A 15,384-nucleotide genomic window follows, 5' to 3' on the forward strand; every position below is an offset into this window, starting at 1 on the left:
AGGATCCATCGCCTGTGCCCACACCCTGCACCAGCTCTCGGCCAGCATCCATGCTGTACCATCGTTGACTCTTTTGGGCAGGTGGGTGCCTTTGGCTGCCCTGGCCTGCACTGGAGGAGGAGAGAGAAAGCACTTCTTCCCCCACCCCCTCTCCTACTTCCCCACTGCACGTGAGGCCTCACTGGTGAGTGAGGCCCACACATGCGTACAGGCGGCCACCTGTGACTTTTCTCAGCCAAGTGCTGCATCAACACCTGGGGAAGACCCCCTGGCAGTTTGGGGGGGCCTGTTTTGACCTGATCTTTATTTACCCCTCACAAAGGAAGTAAATAAATAGCTCTTTGTGTGTCTGTGTGTGTGCGCGTGTGCCAGACTGTATGTGCCTGCTGCACGCTGTTAAAAACCGAGACCCAGCCCCAGAGGAAGTGGTAACAAAACGATTGTTTTATTTTCCATTTACTCTTCCCCACCTCCACCCTTTTTATATGTGCCCAGAAGCTTTCTTTGCCACCCTGGGATCCGATCATTTGTTCCTTCATTTCTTCACCCACTCATTCTAGTGTGTACTGAACCATACAGTGCTAGTTGCTGGTGACTATAAAAGATACCTATAAAAGAAAATGAGATGGAGAAAGGGTGCTTTGGCTTAGGTATTCCAATGGCTCGGGCTGCTTATGAGCAAGGTGACCACGGGCACGTTAAACTGGGATCACATGATCTCATCTCACAGGACTGTTTGGAGGATTGAAGTTGGTAGAATAATGACATGCTCATGGTCAACGCTCAGTGCAAGTGAGTTTCTTCCTTTAAGGATGCACTGCACACCTGGGAACAAGGTTTGCTGTTTCCTCCCTGGGCCGCTTCCCTAATCCTGTGGCCGCCTGCCTGTGCTAGACCTTCAGGAGCCCCCACCTGGATCACTGTGCATTTCCACAGCACCATTGCTCAAAGACCAGCAGCAGAGAGGGGCACCTTGGTGGCTCAGTGTGCCTTTGGCTCAGGTCATGATCTTGGGGTCCTGGGATGGAGCCCTGAGTCTGGCTCCCTGCTCAGCAGGGTGTCTGCTTTTCCTTCTCCCTCTGCGCCCCCCACCCCCCACCCCCCCACTTATGCACTCTCTCTTTCAAATAAATAAATAAACTTTTTAAAAAAAGACCAGCAGAGGCTTCCCAGGGTCTGTGAAATCAGGTTCAACCTATCATGGTGCTCTAGTTCTCTTAGCATCTGGGCTCAATCCACCTTTCTAGCCCCTTGACCCACGATCAACCTTTATAACCCAGTTCCTGCCACTAAGAGTACCTGACCCTTCCTGTGGTGCTCCTGCTTTTATCACTTTGCTCTTGCTGCCCTTCCTTCCTGAAATACCCCTTAGCCTCCTCCTGTCCACCCTGTCTGTCCAAATGTAGCCATTCTTCAAGACTCAGTTTAAATCCACTTGCCTGGGACCGCTGGGTGGCTCAGTGTGGTTGAGCATCTGCCTTTGGCTCAGGGCATGATCCCAGGGTCCTGAGATCAAGTCCCAAATCGGCCTCCCTACAGGAAGCCTGCTTCTTCCTCTGCCTATGTCTCTGCCTTTCTCTCTCTCTCTGTGTCTCTCATGAAAAAATCCATAAAATCTTTAAAAAAATCCACTTGGCCGCTCCTGCCCACAAAGCCCACCTCCTGGGTAGCTTGTCCTAGTGGATGTTATATGTGGGTGCAGCTTCTAGTCCTTTCTAGAGGACAAGCTCTGCTTTTTTGTCGCCTTCTTCCACCCTCTTCCACTCAGCCTGTATGAAGGATGACCGTTCTCTGCCGGACACCTTTGGGCTCCCATGCTTGTTCTCCAGCAGTGCCTGTCACTGCTGATACTCTCTCCATAAATGCGAGTCCAACAAATGAGTGGGGGAAACAGGATAGAAGACTGCAAGTATGAAGTCTTGGAATACAGACACTATGCTGTGGGCATTCTGAAGCAAGGGCCAGTCAGGAAGGCTGGAGGTGAGGGGAGGATTCCGGGAGAGCTGGGCAGTCTTTGGAGGTAAATGGGTGTAGTTGGGGGCAGAGGAAGGCAGAGGTCAGCGTGTGGCCAGAAGCCACGATCCTCTTGACCAGAGCCAGTAATTTTTGCTCCAGTCTCCCACCACCTCTCAGGCATCCAGATCTGGAGAGGGCACTGTGGATAGAGGCTTGATCCATCCACATCTGTGGACAGGGTCTTAATAAATGAATGAATGAATAAATCAATTAATTAATTAAAGTTTTGAAACAATGTTAAAATGAATACTTGCTCAATATAGGAAAGTTGGACAATAGAGAAAACTGGAAAAGTTAGAAAAATTGTTTCTAGTTTTTGCTGCTCGAAGACAGCTGGTTTTTACGTTCTGTGTGTTTCCTTCCCATAATTGTCATGCAGTTATGTAAACAGCTCATTAAATAGGTAACTTTTATATTTAATTCTTACACTTATTTTAAAAACACATTATAGACAGGAAGAAGAAGAAGTAAAGGTGCAAATTCCACCCCACTCTCTAAATTTTCCCCCCATGGAAAACCAGTGTTAGGAGATGGTGTGTGTCCTGAAATAATTTTTTCTGTGCATGCACACTCATAGGTGTATTCTTTTAAAACCAGGCCATAGAATGTTGTTTATGTGTAATCATTTTTATTTTTACAAAATTAGGGCCATTTTGCATGCCCAGTGTTGCATTTCTCTTTTTTTTACATAACATTTTTTTATACTATGTAAATATACTTAAATATCTGACATTCTACAAAACAAATTTATACCAGTAACACATAATCCAGTTATACTGTAGTTTAACAACTACCTAGAAATCTGGAGTCCTTTGCCTGAAAATCTGGACTGTACATTTTATTTTATTTAAGATTTTATTTATTTATTCATGAGAGACACAGAGAGAAAGGCAGAGACACAGGCAGAGGGAGAAGCAGACTCCCTGCGGGAGCCCGATGTAGGACTTGATCGCGACCTGAGCCAAAGGCAAACACTCAACTGCTGAGCCACCTAGGTGCCTTAGTTAAAATATGTTTTTTAAGATTTTATTTCTTTGAGAAAGAGAGAGAGCGCACACAAATGGGGTGGGGGAGGCAGAGGAAAAACAGACTCCTTGCTAACTGTGAAGCCCCAGGTGGGCTCCATCCCAGGATTCCAAGATCATGGCCTGAGCTGAAGTCAGACACCTAACCAAATGAGCCACCCAGGTACCCCTCCAGTTAAAATGTTTTTAAAAGTAGTGAGAGATACCTTTTTTGTTTTGCTTTGCAGATATAAAACTAAAGGAAAAATGCATTATCCTTAGATCTCTAAAGTCAAATGAAACTTTGAAACTTGCCCCTCAAATGAACATCTTACAGCTAAAATATAAAATGGTAACTATTATTTAAAAAAAATTTTTTTAAAGATTTTATTGATTTATTCATGAGAGAGAGACACACACACAGAGGCAGAGACACAGGCAGAGGGAGAAGCAGGCTCCATGCTGGGAGCCCGATGTGGGACTTGATCTCAGGACTCCAGGATCACACCCTGGGCCGAAGGCAGGCGCTAAACCACTGAGCCACCCAGGGATCCCCTATTATTTTTTAAAAATTAAAAAATCCCTCGGCTTTCACTTCTACCTACATAACATTTTACCAAAAAGACTTTTCTGTCAATACATTTCTTTTTCAATGCCTGCGTAATCATTCTCCTGTATTTTACTTAATTGTTGGCAGGATTTTCACAGTGTTTCCTAAGCCATGGGCTATGCCCATGAGACAAAATGCTTTCCTTCTAGAACTCCCAGGCTGGTTGAGCCCCCAAAGGCTGGCAGTTTCCACTTAATGTAATAAACAGCAGGGGTGGATGCTGTGCTGCATGCAATGGAAGCTTGCAAGGGGGTAGGGGGGCAAGGGCTCAGTCAAGGAAGGCTTTGTGGGGAGAAGACACTGTTACCTCGAATCTTGAAGAAGGAGCAGGAGCCCCCAAATGTAGAGGCTGGGACAGAATGGAGGGGCCCCTGGTGCAATGGGACTTACCAACACTGCCCCCCACCCCCACCCCAACCCAGCCCTGGCTCTGGTGGTTTGTTTCTGCTTTTCCTTTGGAGATGACACATTCAGCGACCTAGGGCTCCAGCTGTTTATCAGGGGCCATCCCAGGGGCAGGGGCTCCCACCCCCTGCTACGGAGCTGTGGGGCCCTGATTAAGGAAACAGCTGAGACAAGGCACCCAGGGCAGAGGGGGCAGGGCAGAGGGGGCGGGAGAACCGGAAGGCCTTGGTGGGGAACGGAGGCCGGAGGCCGAGAGCTGCTGGAGAGGAGCAGGCCGCAGAGCAGGAGAGAGCCCAGACGGGCCCTTTTGTGCTTCAAGGCATGCCCCCACCCCCCTCCACCTAGTGAAAGGCTCCTTCGGATGGCACCTCCCCTGTGAGTCCATTCATTCATCAAAAATGTCCTGATGGCATCACTTAGAATTAATCTGTCTCCTTTGTTCACTTAGCAGGTCAGCCTTTTGCAGTTGAAAGAGTGTGAACTCTGGAATCAAAAATCATACTAGAGATGCCTGGGTGGCTCAGTGGCTGAGCATCTGCTTTTGGCTCAGGGCGTGATCCCTGGGTCCTGGAGTCCCAGTCCCACATCCAGCTCCCCGCAGAGAGCCTACTTCTCCCTCTGCCTATGTCTCTGCCTCTCTCTCTGTCTCCTATGAATAAATAAATGGAGAAAATCTTTAAAAAAAGAATCATACTAGCAGTAACTAATATTTTCTAAGCATTTAACGTATGCTAGGCACGATGATAAGAGTTTTGAATCTGTTGTTCTATTTGAATCTATTGTTTTCTCACTTTCCAACAGTCAGTGAGGTAACAACTATTATTATCACCATGGTTGTAGCAGAAAAAACTGGAGGGCAAAGGGTTTAGTAAGCCTAAAGCATCACAGCAGAGGTCCAAGCACCTGTCTGAGTCTCACTTTCCTCATTTATAGCAGGGAGATGAAAAGAACATGGGGATCCCTGGGTGGCTCAGCGGTTTAGCACCTGCCTTCGCCCCAGGGCATGATCCTGGTGTCCCGGGATCCAGTCCCACATCAGGCTCCCTGCATGGAGCCTGCTTCTCCCTCTTCCCATGTCTCTGCTTCTCTCTCTCTCTCTCATGAATAAATAAAAATCTTAAAAAAAAAAAAAAAGAACATGTCTTTCCCAGTGTAGTTTCGAGAATGGAATGAAGTACTGTGTATCAGGCATCTTTCTCATCATAGCCCTCACCCCTACTCATTCTGTGTCATCATCCCTGGGAAGCTGCTAGTTTGAGTTTCTAGAGCATGGTGGAGTGATTGAGAGTGTCCATTCTGGTAGTGCCTGCATTAAAATCCAGGCTCAGATCTGTGACCTGGCTCAGATAAGTGACCTTGAACAAGGTAGTTTTACCTCCTTGAGCCTGTTTCTTCATCTATAATATAAAGGTGATCATGGTGACTTCCTCACAGAGTTGTTTTAGGATTAAAGTGAATGTGTGTATGTATTTGTTATTGATATTAACTAGAGTGGAAACTTTTGTTTTTAAGATTTTCTCTTAAAAAAAAAAAGATTTTCTCTTTTTTATTTGAAAATGTGCGCACAAGTAGGGGGAGGGGCAGAGGGAGAAGCAGACTCCCTGCTGAGTGTGGAGCCTGATGCAGGGATGCTGGGCTCAGTCCCAGAACCTCGAGATCACAACCCAAGCTGATGCAAATGCCTAACCAGCTGAGCCACCTGGGTACTCCTAGAATGGAAACTTTCTGAGGACAAGGTCAATTTTAGGAAGGTGTCATCTGTGTTCTCACTGCCTTGATGAGGATGTATGTAGTCGAGATAGTAGTATAACAGCAAGGACAATAAATATTCATATATTGGAATTCTTCTTCCTATACAAGAAATACTTGCTTATTGTAGAAACTTTGGAAAATATGAAGGAGAAAATACAAATGAGGGATCCCTGGGTGGCTCAGCGGTTTGGCGCCTGCCTTTGGCCCTGGGGCGTGATCCTGGAGTCCCGGGATTGAGTCCCACATCGAGCTCCCTGCATGGAGCCTGCTTCTCCCTCTGCCTGTGTCTCTGCCTCTCCCTCTCTGTGTCTCTCATGAATAAATAAATAAAATCTTTAAAAAAATATTATACAAGTACAAGATAAATGATATATGGTTTGTATTTTATAGATATGCTGAATTCATTTAGTCACCATATATATATATATATTTTTTTTTTAAAGATTTTATTTATTCATTTGAGAGAGAGAGAGAACACAAGCAGGGAGGGGCAGAGGGAGGGGGAGAAGCAGACTCCCCACTGAGCAGGGAGCCAACATGGGGCTTGATCCTGGACTCTAGGATCGTGATACAAGCCGAAGGCAGATGCTTAACCAACTGAGCTACCCAGGCATCCCTATTCAGCATATATTTATTGAATGCCTATGATCAGAGTGGGGTGGTAGGCAGCTGGGCTTGAGTCATGATCTTAGGGTTGTGAGATCAAGCCCCCTGTCAGGCTCTGCACTCAGTGTGGAATCTGCTTAGGACTCTCCCCTTCTAAAATTAATAATCTTAAAAAAAAATGAATGTCTACAATGGGCCTGGACTTGTAGGTGCTGGGGAGTCAGAACAAGACGAAGTCCCTGCCTTTATGAAATTTACATTTAGAGGTAGAGCCTGACCCTGAGCACACTCAGATACATAATGTGATGTTGGGTGGTGATAACCAATAGCTGTTAACCGTGGTTCATAAGAGAAAACTGTGGTTGGAGTTGAGTCTAAGTTAATTATGAGTCAACTGTGTAATTCAGTCTTGAAAAAGCCTAATTCCATTTGACGCTATGTGAACAGAATACCCAGCAAGCACTCTCTGCCTTCTGTTTGTCAGGCTGGACCTGGAATATTACATTTACATTCTTGAAGGACAGTGACACACCGGAACTTGTATATTATCCTGTGTCAGGAAGGGAGGTTCCAGCTCAGTAGGTTGAGAAATTGTCTAATGGTCAAAACTGACCAGTAATGGAATGGGCTGTGAGAGGGGATAAGATTTCTATTTCCAAATGTGTTTAAAAAGAGCCTGCATTCACCTGTCTCAGGATATTAATGAGGATATAATGAATCTGATAGAAGCCGGATTTCATATGTATGGCTCCTTCCAGTCCCAGGTAATTTTTGCAAATAACTTGTATTGTAGAGAATTCCACATTAATTAACCACATTTTAATAGCCCATAACCACCAAAGGCATAAGTAGAATCCCAACATGTAGAAATCAGAAGTTCTCAGAAGTCTTTCTCTGATCACATTTGCTCAGTGTCCAGATTTAGACTCTAGAGACTTCAGGGGGTTAGTCGACAGACTTCTTTCCTTTCACCTTTTGACAATTTCAGATAGAGAAAAGTTGCAAGAATTATGCAAAAATCCTCATATAGTCTTCACCCAGATTTCCCAATGTTAACATTTCATCACATTTGCTTTATCAATCTATCATTCATATATATGTACATTCATATATATATACATTATTTGAATATGTTACAGACATTATATCCCTTCACTTCTAAATAGTTTGGTGTGTCTCCTAAAATAAGGTCTTCTCTTCCATAACCCCAATAGATTGATAAAACCCAGGAAATTAACATTGACACGATGCTTGGATCTATAGACCTCATTCTTACATTGCAGTTGTCCTAATGGTATATGCTTTATAGCCCAAACAAAACAAAACAAAAACAAACAAACAAAAAAAACAAAGATCCAGATCATGGGTTATATTCAGTTATCATGTCTCTGTAGGTTTCCTTTAGCCTAAAATGGCTCCTTAATTTTTCTTTGTCTTTTCATGACATCCAACATTTTTGACGCTTGGGCAAAGGACTTTTAAGCAAAGGCTTTAAAAAAAAATGAGCCAAGACTGGGAGCAGGTTTTGATGAGTCCAAGTTTCTTTGGTTTATTCATCAAGACTAATTTCCCTGTTGAAGATGCCACAGTGTGGCTCCATGCTGCTTGTCACATGGAATGCAAACACCCCCAATATTCATTTCCTAGGGCAGCCATAACAAAGGACCACAGACTGAGTGACTTAAAACAACAGGAATGTACTCTTTCACAGTTCTGGAGACCAGAAGTCCAAAATGAAGGTGTCAGCAGACTGTGTCCCTCCAAAGTCTTTAGAAGAGGATCCTTCCTATTTCTTTTATCTTCCGGTATCCCAAGGTGTTCCTTGACTTTTAGCTCTGTCACTCTGATCTGCCTCTATCTTTAAGTGTCCATTTTCTTCTGTGTCTTTTCTTATAAAGACACCAGTCATATTGGGTTAAGGACCTATCCTACTCACATAGGACTTCATGTTAATTAGATCTGCAACAATCTATTTCCAAATAAGGTAACATTCTGAGATACTAGGAGTTAGAACTTCAACATATCATGTTGGGGGCCATAATTCAACACCCCTGCCTCATCTTTCCAATCTAATCCTCCATATCCTTATCCATGACCCCTCTGTTCAAACCACACTAATCATCCTCAAGAGGATGCTTGCATTCTCCTAGATGCAAGGCTTTCTTCTGGCCCTCTCCACTCCTCTCTGCCAATTGGGGCCCTTCTTTGTGCTAACAGTGACAACTTTCATTTACCTAGTGCTTATTATGTACCAGAGCAGTACCAGGTACTGCTCTAAACTCTTTACATATAGTGTTCTTTTAATGTTACCTAGGAAGGACCATCGTGAGCCCCATTTTACAGGTGAGGAAATGGAGGCACAGAAACTTTAATTTACTCAAGCCTCACAACAAAAAATTCTCAGACATGTTCCTGGCTTATTTCCTCCTCACTCTGAGTCTTTTCTGGTTGCTCTAGAAGGGATGGATCTCAGTACCATGAGCATTCTCATGGTCTGGTCCTCTCTGACATTTTCAGGGCCTGTGAACACCCATCATTGCCCACTGCCTCAGTTTACATTGATCCATATGCTGTGTCATCAGTTCTCAAGGTGGGGGCTGGGGAATGGGATTGGGGCTTTTGTTTTTTTGTTGGGCAGGAGTATTCAGGTTTTTATGTTCACCACTTCCTCACTTCCCACCAGAGCCTCTGGCCCTCTACCCTACACCAATTCTTCTCATCATAGGGCCCAGTGTGTCAAATATATCAACATCGCCTGTGGAGTATGTCAAAAAATAATAAAAAATACATTACCGGCGTCTCCCTCCAGACCTCCTGAATCAGAATCTCTGGTTGGGAGACCCAGAGCCTGCCTCGTTAATAAACTTCCTGGTGATTCTTTTTTTTTTTAAGATTTTATTTATTTATTCATGAGAGACACTCAGAGGCAGAGACATAGGCAGAGGGAGAAGCAAGCCCCCCGTGGGGAGCCCGATGTGGGACTCGATCCCAGGACCCCAAGATCACGACTCAATCCGAAGGCAGACACTCAACCACTGAGCCACCCAGGCGCACCCTCTTCCTAGTGATTCTTAATAAGTTTGAGAATTGCTGTCAAAAACCGTCCTGGGGGATCCCTGGGTGGCGCAGCAGTTTAGCGCCTGCCTTTGGCCCAGGGCGCGATCCTGGAGACCCGGGATCGAATCCCACGTCGGGCTTCCGGTGCATGGAGCCTGCTTCTCCCTCTGCCTATGTCTCTGCCTCTCTCTCTCTCTGTGTGTGTGACTATCATAAATAAATAAATTTGGGATCCCTGGGTGGCGCAGCGGTTTGGCGCCTGCCTTTGGCCCAGGGCATGATCCTGGAGACCCAGGATCGAATCCCATGTCAGGCTCCCGGTGCATGGAGCCTGCTTCTCCCTCTGCCTGTGTCTCTGCCTCTCTCTCTCTCTTTGTGACTATCATAAATAAATAAATGAAAATAGCTATAAAAAAAATTAATTAATTAATTAATTAAAAAAAAAAACCCTCCTGGGATGTGTATAAAATGATCGATTGACTGATTGACCAATTGAATGCTTGGATAACTGCTACTGTGTGTTTCTCTGGGGGGCAGACCAAGGGGAAACTTTTAAAATTTCCTGTCACTTTTCACAGCTCACTTTTTCTAAGTGAACCTGAAACTGCTCTACAAATAAAGTCAATTTTGTTTTTTAAAGATTTTATTTATTTATTCTGAGAGAAACAGAGACATACGCAGAGGGAGAAGCAGGCTCCCCCTTAGGAGCCCAATTCGGAACTCAATCCCAGGGCCCTGGGATCACGACCTGAGCCAAAGGCAGACACTCAACCACTGAGCCACCCCGACGCCCCTCAATTTTGTTTTTTAATGAAGGTTATTGCTCATGGAGTAACTGAAGACCTTTGTGGAATGTTGTAGGGCTTCACACCAGGGAACCTGCTCTAGTGGGGCGTGGCCTGCTTGTACGGAGACTTCCTGCTCTGCAGTGATGTTCCATTCAGCTTCTGAGGGAGATCTGCAGTCTCAGACCTGGTACCCACCTGCCCCACCCTTCCACCCCTTGCCCCAAACTCAGAGCCTGGGGGTGATAGAAGACAGTTGCTCTACCCCCGGAGGAGACCAGCTGTTTCCCCTCGCCCCTCATTTCAGCCACCTGAACCCATTCACAGTTTTCCTGTCAGTTAACCCGGGCCCCACGACGGTGTGGGAAGGGGCCCCTGTAGACTGGGTGGGGCTGTGTTTCATTTACTGGTGACCTTCCTCAGGCCTCCGCTGAACAGGTGCGGGCAGAAGCAGCTGGTGAAATGAGGACATTCTTCCTCTTCCTTTCTCTTCTCCCTCCAACTCCCTCCCCCAACCCAGCCACACTGAAGCCACATCCCATTTCCTCCCCAACTTTCAAGGCTGCTCTCCTCTCTGCCTCCTCTGTCCTCCATTCCTCCAAGGGCAGTGCCCCAGGGGTGGGGTTACTTAGCCTGGGAGGGGACACAGTTAAGGGAAAGTGGGAAGCAATGGGTTGCACTGCCACCCTCCCAGAAGAGGAGGTGGTGCGATGGAGGTGGTGTCATAGGGAGGGAAGGGCAGTTCCAGGGACTACCTAGAGTTGCTTGCTGACTGTGCCTACAGCCTCTAAACTCAAAGAAGACCAACTGTGAAGTTGGCCAACCCATCCTCTTCTCGGCTGACTTCTCTGCCATCTCCTAGACTGGGGTGGGGCAGGTCAAACTCAAAGCCACATTCTAGAACAAATGTATTCAAAGTTGCCTTCCCTACATCTGCATCTCCTAGAGGGTCCCTTGAACTGGGATGGCTAAAACTCACTCCCAGAGATTCTGATTGGGTAGGACCAAGGGCCCGAGAATTTGCCCATCTGGCTTGCTCCCCAGTCGATGCTGCTTCTGGGCTCAGGGACTAACTACACTTACAGAACTGCTATTCTGGGGCTCCCCTTAAGATTTCTGATAAGTAGGCTCAGCTTAGCCACCACTGGGGGAAGAACATGTCACTCAAGGAAGTTCTCCCTCAGTGGTGGCTTTATCACTCAGGCTCAAATCATAATCCTCCCCCCTGCAGTTCTGTGTGTTGAGCTAGATTTGGATGGGACTCTGGCTTAAGAGGAGAGGGCAGAAAAAAGATCTCTCTGTCTGCTTTCTTCTGACTCCCTGGACCAGTCTGCCTCCAAGCAATGCCTCCTGCCATCTTGAATCTTTTGTCTCTGGATCTCCTTCCCTGCCAATCGTAGGGCAAGCGATGCCCCTGTGTTCTCTGAAGCTTACCTTTCATCTGTATGCTGTGGGATATTAGGCAGCTATCCAAGCATGAGGTTAATCTCTATGTGGTGACTTGGGAGTGATCCATCATGACATATTGTAGAGTGAAACCACTCAACTACGGGTAGAAAATGTTCTCGCTTTTGTAAAAACAACCAGCCATAAAACTATATGCGAATACACATGCAGGCATTTACAGGCACTCAGACAAAAAAATCTGGAAGGACACTTTCCAACAGAAGTTAACTCTGGAGGATGGGACATTTCCCCCATTTAAGTCCCTCTAATGCTCTATGTGAGAAAGCCTATCTCACTCAGTAATTAAAAACCAGTGAGCTGCATATAATAGAAAATGGTACAGCTCCGGAAAGCTACATTCGACTGTTAACAGTGGGGCGTAGGGCTGGGGCTGAGGGCTCGCTTACCACACACACACACACACACACACACAAGCACACGCACACGTGCACACACGCACCCTTCTAGACCGAATCCGTTGAAAAGGAAGATTATTAATATTTTAATTAAAAAAAGAAATACAGGCAGTAAAGGAAACCGCCTCTCCCTCTCCTCCCCCCACCAGCTGCTGCCCAAAGCCCTCCACACTCCCCCAGCTGCTTTGCCATCCCATTTCTTCCTGGCACTGGCAGATTTCTCCACTGAGTGGCCTTCACTGGCTGCGTCCATCCCTTCAACAGCCATTCTTTGGATTTTAAAGAAACATTACATGTTTTCGTTTGTTGATTGCCAGCATTCCAAAAAAGAAGAAAAAAATCCCCTAACCTTAGAACAGCATCCGCAAACATGACTTGGTCTTGTCCAATCCTATCTGCTCCTCGCTGCACACGCGTGTCCTTTCATGATTGTGATCGGCACAAATGCTATCTTGTGTCCTGAAATGTTTTACGTCACCTAATTTTGTAAGCCCGTCTGTGTGTGGACACAGCATCATTTCTTCTATGAATGGTGCTATGGTTGTTTAACCAGGCCCCGATTGTTAGGCCTTTGGGTGGTTTCCAGTTTTTTGCTATTTATTCATTCATGATTTAACCCTCTGCTTTTGGGCCCCGCCTCCTGCCAGCCTATAAAAACTGCCCTCTTAAAGGTCACTGCTACCAGTGCCCCCCACCACCACCAATCTCCCAGGCTCTTCTCAGTCCTTGACTAAGCCCTTGTCCTGACGTTAATTGGGCTTAGCCTTGTTAACGACCCTCCTTGTCACCCAGCAGCCCATCCATCAAACCCATCTAGCAAAAAACAAACAAAACAAAACAAAACAAAAACAAAAACAAAAACAAAACAAAACAAAAAAACATCTAGCCTCTATTCATTGGCTTTTCTTTTTTTCTTTCTTTAATCATTTTTTTCTTCCAAATACAGACATTTTTATATGTGTCTTGTAAAAGAATAAAGATTATTTATTTATTTATGTATTCATTCATTCATGAGCGGCACAGAGAGATAGGCAGAAGGAGAAGCAGGCTCCCCATGGGGAGCCTGATATGGGACTCGATCCCAGGACTCCAGGATCACGCCCTGAGCCAAAGGCAGATGCTTAACCACTCCCTGAACCTCCCAGGTGCCCCTGCCTTGTAAAAGAATAGAAAAGCACATGTAACATAGAAAGTAGAGAGACATTTTATTTAAACTTAAATTGAATTATGAATATGAATACTGAATATGGCACAAATGAATATAAATACATATACACATATATGTATAAATTATAAAGCAGCGTAATAAAACTAAACCTGTAATACCCACCTTACAATTTACATACAACATCAGTAATTCCATGGACACTTCCTGTGTCCCCCTTTTGGTCCCATCCCTCCAATAAACACTACTGACATACTCAGTTTTGTTGATCGTTCTTATAACTAATTTTAGTAGTTTAAGGACTTGAACGGATTCTGTCCAATCACATCATCTATTAATAATTACGTTGTTTCTTTCTAATTCTATACCTTGAATTTATTTTTCTTTGCTTTCTGCTGTTGCTCCAATGTAGTCAATTAGAAGGAGGAACAGCTGACTTCTCTGACTTGTTCCTGAGTTTGAAGGAAATGCTACTTTTTTTTTTTTTTTTTTTTTTAAGTTTACTTATTGGGCGCCTGGGTAGCTCGGGTAGCTCAATCAGTTAAGCGTCTGCCTTTGGCTCAGGCTCTTTGCTCAGTGGGAAGTTTGCTTCTCTTTCTGCCCTCCCCCGCTTGTGCTCTTCCTCTCTCACTCTCTCAAATAAATACATAAAATTTTTTTTAAGTTTTTTTTTTTAGTAAACTCTACACCCAATGTGGGGCTCAACCTCAGGATGCTGAGGTCAGGAGTCACATGCTCTTCCAACTGAGCCAGCCAGTTACCCCCTATTTTTCTTAATTGAAATATAGTTGACACACAGTGTTACATTAATTTCAAATGTACAACATGGTGATTCAACAGGTTTATTAGGTTATGCCATGCTCACCACACGTGTAGCTACCATCTGACACCATACATTGCTGTTACAATACCAATGACTGTATTTATTCATGTGGCTTTTCATTCTGTGACTGGAATCCTGTATCTCCTACTCCCCTTCATTCATTTTGCCCATCCCTCCATCCCCTGGAACAAGTGATTCTTAGAGTTCCCTACTAATAATAATGCTGTAGGTTTTTGGTAAACGCTTTTTAATAGGAATTGAATTTTATCAAATGCTTTTTCTACATCTATTGAAATGATGCTGTGGGTTTTCTTCCTTCATTGGAATGCTATAAATTACATTAATATTTTTATGTTAAATTTTGTTGTATTTCTGTAATATACTGAATTGTCACATGATATATTATCTTTTTATTTTTTATTTTGTGTTTTAAAATATTTTTTTTTTTCATTTCAGAGAGAGAGCGTGCAAGAGCACAAGCAGGGGAGGGGCAGAGGCAGAAGGAGAAGCAGGCTCCACACTGAGCAGGGAGCTCAATGTGGGCCTGGATCCCAGGACCTGGGGTCATGACCTGAGCCAAAAGCAGACCTTTAACCGACCAAGCCACCCAGGCACTCCTTGATCTATCAATTATTTTAAAAGATGTATTAAAACTCTCTTGCCCCAATGTGGATTTATCAATTTCTCCTTATAGTTTTGTCAAATTTAGCTTTATGCATTTTGAAGCTTTTCTTATTTGGGATATACCGATTTAGAATTATTATATTGTTCTAACAAACAAATTATTATTGTAGCACATTTTTATATCTTTTTTTAAAAATTTTTATTTATTTATGATAGTCACACAGAGAGAGAGAGAGACAGACAGACAGACAGACAGACATAGGCAGAGGGAGAAGCAGGCTCCATGCACCGGGAGCCCGACGTGGGATTCGATCCCGGGTCTCCAGGATCGCGCCCTGGGCCAAAGGCAGGCGCTAAACCGCTGCGCCACCCAGGGTTCCCTATAGCACATTTTTGAATCATCATATGATAACTATCTTTTATAATGCTTTTTGCCTAGCATCTGTTTTATCCCATGTTAATATTTGGCATAAACTTCTTTCAGTTAGTATTATATTATTTCCATCATTTAATTTTCACCCTTTCTATGTATTGCTTCTTTTCTACCTGTGCTTTTAATGGGGCCTGCATTAGAAGTCAAAGACCTCCATTCGAATCTTGATTGTATCCTGGAGTCTTAGGTTCCTCATCTTTCAATTGGGTATCAAAACCCTTGCCTTGGGGCACCTGGGTGGC

General features: G+C 44.6%; 1 protein-coding gene across 3 annotated transcripts in view; it reads left to right on the forward strand.

The window, feature by feature from the left end:
- CCND3 (cyclin D3) overlaps positions 1–15,384 on the forward strand; it is a 94,375-nt gene that overhangs the window by 20,145 nt on the left and 58,846 nt on the right. The window contains exon 2 of one of the 3 annotated variants that reach the window (XM_072833054.1): positions 10,312–10,425. The exons of the other annotated variants lie outside the window; for them this stretch is intronic. The gene's annotated coding sequence lies outside the window, so the exon portion shown is untranslated. The remainder of the gene's footprint in view (positions 1–10,311; positions 10,426–15,384) is intronic. 3 annotated transcript variants of the gene reach the window in all.

The sequence above is a fragment of the Canis lupus genome, chromosome 7 (genome assembly GCF_048164855.1).
Source record: "Canis lupus baileyi chromosome 7, mCanLup2.hap1, whole genome shotgun sequence".
NCBI classification, from domain to species: domain Eukaryota; kingdom Metazoa; phylum Chordata; class Mammalia; order Carnivora; family Canidae; genus Canis; species Canis lupus.